The sequence below is a fragment of the Jaculus jaculus genome, chromosome X, assembly GCF_020740685.1.
Source record: "Jaculus jaculus isolate mJacJac1 chromosome X, mJacJac1.mat.Y.cur, whole genome shotgun sequence".
NCBI lineage: Eukaryota > Metazoa > Chordata > Mammalia > Rodentia > Dipodidae > Jaculus > Jaculus jaculus.
This window is the reverse complement of record NC_059125.1, coordinates 5,584,861-5,593,831: the sequence shown is the minus strand read 5'-3', so window position 1 is coordinate 5,593,831 and position 8,971 is coordinate 5,584,861.

Here is an 8,971-nt window from a genome sequence, read left to right as displayed (position 1 = left end):
TATTGTTTTTCAAGGCAGGGTTTGGCTCTGGCTCAGGCTGACCTGGAATTCACTATGTAGTCTCAGGGTGGCTTCAAACTCACAGCGATCCTCCTACCTCTGCCTCCCAAGTGCTGGGATTAAAGGCATGTGCCACCACACTCAGCTCTCAATGTATTTTAAATATTTATTTGTTTATTTATTTATTTGCAAGCGGGGGAGGAGAGAGAAACAGACAGAAAGAATGGGCATGCCAGAGCCTTCAGCCACTGCAAATGAACTCCAGATGCTTCTATTACTTTGTGCATCTGGCTTTACATGGGTACTAAGGAAGCAAATCCAGGTCATTAGGCTTTTCAGGCAAGTGCCTTAAATGCTGAGCCATCTTTCCAGCTCCATCAATGTATTTTTAATTAATTCATTTCTCTCTCTCTCTCTCTCTCTCTCTCTCTCTCTCTGTGTGTGTGTGTGTGTGTGTGTGTGAGTGTGTGTATTTGTGTGTGTGTGTGCATTGCCATTGCAAACAGACACCATACACCAGACACATGCCATATTTTCCATCCTGCTTTACCTGGGTGGCTGAGCCATTGAACTTCAGCTGGCAGGCTTTCCAAGCAAGCACTTTTAACAACTGAGCCATCTCCACAGATGCTCAATGTGTTTTTTTTTTTTTTTTTTTTTTTTGGTTTTTCGAGATAAGGGTCTCACTCTGGTTCAGGCTGACCTAGAATTCACTATGTAGTCTCAGGGTGGCCTCGAGCTCACAGCGATCCTCCTACCTCTGCCTCCCGAGTGCTGGGATTAAAGGAATGCGCCGGGCTGGAGAGATGGCTTAGCGGTTAAGCGCTTGCCTGTGAAGCCTAAGGACCCCGGTTCGAGGCTCGGTTCCCCAGGTCCCACGTTAGCCAGATGCACAAGGGGGTGCACGCGTCTGGAGTTCGTTTGCAGAGGCTGGAAGCCCTGGCGCGCCCATTCTCTCTCTCTCCCTCTATCTGTCTTTCTCTGTGTGTCTGTCGCTCTCAAATAAATAAATAAAATATTTAAAAAAAAAAAAAAAGGAATGCGCCACTACGCCCGGCTTCAATGTGCTTTTTAACTGGGTCTTGCTAATTTATAGGCAAGATTATGTAAATAAGTATTGTATATTTGTTTTATAACTGGCCCATCTTAATGAATTTGATTATTTGCCCCACTGATTTTTTTCATTAAATTCTTTTAGTTTTTTTCTAGGTAAACAAGAAAATCATTGAGGAATCTTGATCAGTTTTTCATTTTCTTGCTGTTTAATATGGTGGCTAGAACTTAAAGGGCAATGATGTACAGTCATGGTGACATCAGGAATTCCTTCATTGCTCTTTATTTTAATGGAAATGCTTCTAGCTTTTGTTGTATCTTTTGGTAACATTAATCACAATGTTGGCTATTTATGGGAGACATTCTTTATCTTGTTAAAGGAACGTCTTTATATTCCTAGTTGACTGAGAATTATTATCAGAATGGATATTATATCTTGTCAAATGCCTTTTAAACATCTATTGAAGCCTTACATTCCTGAAATAAATACTGCTCAATTAGGATGTATAATTCTTTCAGCATAGTTTTTTTTCAGAATACTGAGATCTTTGTTGAATAAATTGAGAGTGTGTATGCCTGAAAGTCATGTTCAGGATTCTGAGGGACTAGAAAAGTACATAAAGTCAAAATACTTGTTATTTAATTTGAAGATGATCAATACGTAAGAATCTACTAGTGAAATGGTATTTTGTACTTACAGTAATGTCAAAAATAGCTCCCAACAAAAAGGAAATATCCTCACTAGTTTGCAAGCTAGTGCCTTTTATCTCCAGAACCTTAGCAGCTGATCCAAAGATAGAGAGACCCAGAGTTCCAAGGTACTGCTCTTGGCTGGCCTTGTGTCCTTTGAGGATAGACTTCCAAATGGAGATTAATTTTTTCCCTTGTAGATTTTCTTGCCTTTCTGAAAGTTAGTCTAGCATCAGATTTTTTTTTTACTTATTTGAGAGCGACAGACAGAGAGGCAGAGAGAGAAAGAGAGAGAATGGGCGTGCCAGAGCTTCCAGCCACTGCAAACGAACTCCAGACGCGTGCGGCCCCTTGTGCATCTGGCTAACGTGGGTCCTGGGGAATCGAGCCTTGAACCAGGGTCCTTAAGCTTCACAGGAAAGCGCTTAACTGCTAAACCATCTCTCCAGCCCCAGATTTTCGTTTTGTCTCTACTGGGAGTCGACAAGTTTAGCCCACTATGAGCAAAGGCAATTAACTAAGCAAGTAACAAACCAAAAGCTAATGTAAAAGACTTGTATGTGTGTCTGTGAGTGGGGGAAAGGCACATGAATATTCATGAATGGGACGTGCCTCATGTTTGTGATCTGCATAAATCTAGGTCACCTTCTTGTCCACCTCAGCTAGTGTATATTCAGAAGGAACACCATTGTAATGATCTAAAATAATTGAATGATTGTTTAAATATTTTACTGTAATTTCCACAAAATGCAAAGGGCTCATGTCATTTATATCATACATGGAACTAAGATCCTATTCATTCATCTTTCTCCTGGACACTCCATTTCATCACAATCCAACAGTTGACCCCTCTCTCCCTGTCTCTCTAGAGGTCCCTAGGTTTTTACGCCAAACAGCTTGACCTGACATGTGCCTCATCTCATCTTCTGGATCCATTTTTATCTCTTCCTTGAAGTTGCCAAGTCTATATCCTTTCCACTGCAAATGAATTAACTGTTTTTGGGTTCAGCCTGTCAGGCAGTTCCAAAATCTGTACGATGGGGCTCAACAATGATCAGGCAAAAGGCAAAATCATTAGTAGGTAAAGTTTTAATTTCATTTTGTTTTGTTTCCCTAGGACACATGGAATGGGGGATTAAAAAAAAAAACTACCAAATTTCTGCATGCAACTGGGACTTTAATTTTCTCCTCTGGTAAACATTTCACCACGTTCTGCCCTGCCTCCACTGAGACAATTATAGAACAGCCAATAAACAACAAAGAAGTCAAAAGCAGAGACCCAGGTAGTCTACGACTTGGAAAAGGAATTCTGTCTGTAATAGAGTGTTGGGCCTTTTGGCAAAATTATGGTTACAAAAAGTGCCATCTTTTCTACTTGGCCTGGTTCCCTTAAAGCTGACTCTTCCCCAAAAGTATCATTAAGGTCTTAAGAAAGAGGTACAGGAGGGAAAAAAAAGATATTAAACTGTCTTTCTGCCTCTTAATGCTAGAGGGGTTTCAAGGGCTAAGACGCATCTAGAACAAAGAAGCTGCCCTGCCTGCCATGGGTAGTTTCCGGTCTGCCCCTTAACCTCTGCCTCTTCCCTCCCAGTATCCAAAGCCCAAAAACCCCCTCCAATAGAGTGATGAGCCTATTTTTAAAGACCAGGCATACTCAGAAGGAATAATGACTTCTCTTCTTCTCCACCCTGTGCCAATCAGTGACTCATCAACCATTTTCTAAATGACTATGTTTTCAGTCCCCGGTTTCCTTCACAGTGCAATATTAGAGAAGATTAAATGCAGCCCCTAGCTGCCTCCCTCCACTGTTCTGCATCTTGTTTTAGAGATGTTAATGTCCCCAAAATAGAAGTGTTTCATTGAATGCTGATTATTTGGTGACAAGTGAAACACACACACACACACACACACACACACACACACTGCTGTTAGGAAAAAGCCTAAAGCCCTATAGGAACTCCAGGAAGAGGGTGAGTGAACATATAAAACAAGGTAGAGCCAGGCATGGTGGCGCACACCTTTAATCCCAGCACTCGGGAGGCAGAGGTAGGAGGATTGCTGTGAGTTCGAGGCCACCCTGAGACTACATAGTGAACTCCAGGTCAGCCTGGGCTAGAGTAAGACCCTACCTCTAAAAACCAAAAAGAAAAAAGAAATGAGGTACAACCTTGGACTATAAAAAATGTGGTATCTCTGGGCTGGAGGGATGGCTTAACGGTTAAGGTGTTTGCCTGCAAAGCCAAAGGACCCAGGTTTGATTCCCTAGGACCCATGTTAACCCGATGTACAAGGGGGCACATGTTTCTGGAGTTTGTTTGCAGTGGTTGGAGTCCCTGGCGCGTCCATTCTCTCTCTCTCTCTCTCTCTCCCTCTTTCTCTGTCAAATAAATAAATAAAAATATACAAAAAATATGGTATCTCTTCTGTTTCTCTCCCTGTCTCAAATAAATATTTTTTAAAAATGGCTGGAGAGATGGCTCAGTGGTTAAATGCATTCTTTTTTCCCAAAGACTGATGGCCTGTGTTCAATTCCCCAGTACCCATGTAAAGACAGATGCACAAAGTGGCATATGTGTCTGGAGTTGATTTGCAATGGCTAGAAGCCCTGGTGCACTTATTCTCTTTCTCTCTCTTAGATAAATAAATATATATATTTTAAATATGGTATGTCAGCAAGATCCCATGATCTATCTCACATCCTCAAATCTAGGTACCACTGTTTATTAAGGACCCTGGTTACCCTACGGATACTTACTTTACTTCATACAGCTCTCTTACTGACAAATATTTGCTTCCCCTCATGAGTACTTTCTTTCAGCTTTCCCTCTCTTCCATCCCCAGTACCTTTTCCTGCTCTCCTCACAGTATCATCTCAAGTTCCCTGTGGTCCTCTTGGCTGTCATAAGGTAAACTATTTATTTACTAGGTTTCTCTCTTCCTATTCCTTTTCTTAGATGTGGCTATTTCCAAAATGAAGTTTGCATTTTGTCCCAAGGACAATGAGAGGGTTGGAATAGTGAACGTAAACTCATTGCCATTTCTTGGCTTTGTCAAACCCTGTCTTGACAAAAACCTCACCTAATACCAGTGTCCCCCTTTGTTCCAGGGGTATTATATTTGCCCTTCTCCAAATATGATATTGGAAGAGGTTTGGGGGTGACCTGTGACATGATGTGAGCGTGCTATGTCTGGGACATAGATGAACATGCTCTGTTTCTCCATAATGTCAGAGTAATAATACGTTCACAAGGTTGGATAGTTTAATGGCAAGAATTTGCTAGATACACTTTTCCTTGATAGGCAAACCCAGCGTGGCAGTTTGAATGGGAACGTCCCCATGGCCTCATGGGTTTCCGGCTGAGCCTCCCACATAGTCTCCAGCTGCGGTGCCTTTGGGAGGAGGAGTAGTGCTGGAGGAGGCGTGTCCCCGGGGACTGCCCTTGGTTTATACTCGCCCAGCCTCACTTGCTCTTGCTTCTGTGGAGATGTTACCCAGGCTTCCTGCTCAGGCCTGACATGCTTTCCTTGCCACGATCAAGCTTGCCCCGGAACCTGTAAGCTAGAAATAAACCTTTTCCTTCCTTAAACTTCTTCTGGCTGTATGTTCTCCCAGTAACAAAAAGGTAACTACTGCACATGGGATCTTTTATTCCATTCTTTTTTTTTTAATTTTATTTATTTATTTATTTGAGAGCGACAGACACAGAGAAAGACAGATAGAGGGAGAGAGAGAGAATGGGCGTGCCAGGGCTTCCAGCCTCTGCAAACGAACTCCAGACGCGTGCGCCCCCTTGTGCATCTGGCTAACGTGGGACCTGGGGAAGCGAGCCTCGAACCGGGGTTCTCAGGCTTCATAGGCCAGCGCTTAACCGCTAAGCCATCTCTCCAGCCCTATTCCATTCTTAATTACTAATGCTAACTCTCAAATCACACAGTAAATATATGGATTACAGGATGGCTACAAAGAGTTAAGGGAGACAATTGAGTCTGAAAGAAGTCTGAGCAACCAGAGCTGGGAAGCTGGCGGTAGTGTAAAAGTCTCTGTATTGATAAGATAACCTGCGACAGAAGAAGCTGGAAAAACTGCTGCTGCTGGCTGCAGAATCAGGCTGCAGCAGTCAGAGGTGAAGTGAAGGACAGGACCCGATCCAGACAAATGGGCAATACATAGATGTTGGGTCCACACGGACAAATAGATGGGTAGGTAGATGGCAAATCAGGGACCAAGCTGAGCTGAAGTTCCTGTAAGAACTGAGTGTTCCTTGATGTACATACTAGGTGGCCAGATGTCAGGCCAGTGGGTGCATTGCCATCACAGTGCTAGGTGCCCACTTCTTTATGGGGACCAGGTGAGAAATTACATTGCCTCTTCAGTATGTTGTGTCGAATAAGTGGACCTGGCTTTCTTGATATGACTTTAATACATCCTATACCCCTACAGTCCAAGTTCACCTAATATATTTATAGGGTGGTGCTCTTTCTACTCCCCCAAATCATTCATTTATCAGTCTGTACTACCTGGGTGGTGGCAGACACATGGTGCCACTCATGCATCTATCTAGGTGCCAAGTTATCCTCTGTTCCCAAAATGAATCAAAAGCTGTTTGTAAAATGTAGTCTCTAAGGAAAAAGCAAAATTGGTGGGGAGGCTGTGAGGGGAACCACTGTTTCATACAGTATAGAATAACTCAGAGCAGGGCACAGCCTGATCTTAACAAGTAGTGAAGATATAGATTTATTCAAAGTGAGAAAAGGGCTGGAGAGATGGCTTAGCGGTTAAGCGCTTGCCTATGAAGCTTAAGGACCCCGGTCCGAGGCTTGATTCCCCAGGACCCATGTTAGCCAGATGCACAAGGGGGCATACACGTCGGGAGTTCGTTTGCAGTTGCCAGTGGCTGGAGGACCTGACACACTCATTCTCTCTCTCTGCCTCTTTCTCTCTCAAATAAATAAATAAAAATAAACAAAATATATTTAAAAGTGAGAACAAAGCATATAACACACTCCACAGGACAGGAGAGGGCTTGGAGCAAGCATGCAGCTCCAAAAGCCTTGTTTGCTCTTCTCTGCCCTGCTTGACCTATTCTGTGCTAGAAGCTTCTTCTGTGCGGATTATGTGAGTGGGAATGCCTATTCACGCTTACAGTTGGGCTGGAGCCATGGAGAGTCTTGGGAGGAAATAGGCGGTGGAGAGTTGGCGCTTGGAAGGACAGTGAGGTTCGTGTATCTATTCTGCTCTCCTCTCTCTTGGGACTGATTCTGTCCTTCACCCCAAGGTCACTGTTTCTTTCAAGGAAACATGCCTCCCGGTCTCTTTATTCTCTGGCGGCCTCTCCCTCTCTTTGGGCCTAGGGTTAGTAAGAGCGGCGTGCTGCCTGCCCTACCTTGCCCTGTCTCCATTCACTGCTCTTGTTCAATTACTCTCGTATGTGTTCATCAGTTTCCTGTTGAGATCCTCATGGGCCTTCTCTTCTTTATCCTAACCCCAGTTGTTGGCCTTAACAGTTTCCCTCTCTCTCTCTCTCTCTCTCTCTCTCTCTCTCTCTCTCTCTCTCTCGCCTCTTGCTTGTCTTCTGGCCCTCTCAGGCTACTAATATGAAACACAGTGGACCTTCTAAGGCAGAAATCTTCATACCTGTTATCTATGTGTGATATGCTCTCTAACACTGGTAAGAAAGTATTAGAGCGGATGTGGAGTTAGACTAGTGATTATGGCTCAAACCCTCGTGTTTCATTGTATAAGTCCTAAGCCTATAAGACTTCTTAGTCCTTGAACCATCCACAGATTATCTAAGGCCACAAAGATCGCTACAGTAAGAAAATCTCAATAATCATAATTATAATCAGCATAATGGATATCAATTAGTGAGTGCCAACTCTGAACCAGGCACTGTTCCTGCTTTTTGCCTCACTAAACTCAATGGAAGTTTCCATCTCATTCTTTTTTTAAAAAATTATTTTTATTTATTTATTTGACAGAGAAAGAGGGAGAGAGATAGAGAGAGAGAATGGGTGCATCAGGGCCTCCAGCCACTGTAAATGAACTCCAGATGTGTGTATTCCTTCTGCATCTGGCTGACGTGGGTCCTGGAGATTCTATCCAAAGTCCTAGTTAGGTATGGAAGTGACCACATTGGATTGCTTGAATAAACTTACTCTTCTGCCAAATTTGTCTCACCAAGTGAAAGCAAGGTTGCAGTTCTCCTGTCTCATATGCATGAGCTCGAGGAACTCAGTCTTCTTGGGACTGAGATTCTTTCTCCACATTCTGTGCCCTAGTACACAGGCCATCGATCTTCTTTGACCTGAGGGATTGACCTGCCTCCTCCTTCTCGAATTACATCCATCACATAGTCCGGTGATGCTATCACTTTTTCTATTTCTGGAATCAGCTCCTGACTTCTGTACTACGTCCACCACTGCCAATCCACCCCATCACTCTTCCTGCTATCTATCTGCCATTATTAGTGACTTTTTCATTAATAGTAAGTGGCCAGACCTCCTCCAACTAAACTGTAACCTCCACAAGAGCAGGAATCTTATCCATCTGGTTCGCTGCTATATCCTTTGTGCATAGCACAATGCCTGGAACGTGGTAGATTCTCACTGCTTATTTGCTGAACAAATGAATAAGTGGCTGAGTCCAATTCACATACATTGAAGGCTGGCAGGAGATATGTTTAACATTATCTTGCATATGGTAAACTGTCATGGAATACTTGCTGAACAAATGAACTGTTTTTGCTTAAGGCTATATAGGTAATTAGTGGCCATGCTATGCTTAAATCAAGTCTGATTGCTTCATTTGGTTTTGTATCTTGGTTGCATATTTGAAACACCTGGGCAGTTTTAAGAAATCCTGAGGTCCAGACTGTACCCTAAACCAATTAAACTAGAACTTCTTGGTGGAGGTAGGAGTAGTGTCCAAGTATTGCTTTTTCTCTAGTTACCTATGTGATTCTGATATGCAGCCAAGATTGAGAACCATACTAAATCAAGGTAACCCCATATTCTGTTCTTACTATATGTAACAGAAAAAAATTGAGAAAAATTAAAAAGCTTTCTGAAGGAATGAACCATTTGATTTTACACATCTAGAAACAGTGGTGAGAGAAAGGGTGCATGACATCATGTTGGATTGGGACCCACTAAGGTGAGAACTAGCATAAATTAATCTCTAAAAGTAAATTGTAAAGTCATTTTGTAAGGTGAGTGTAGGCACTAGAAG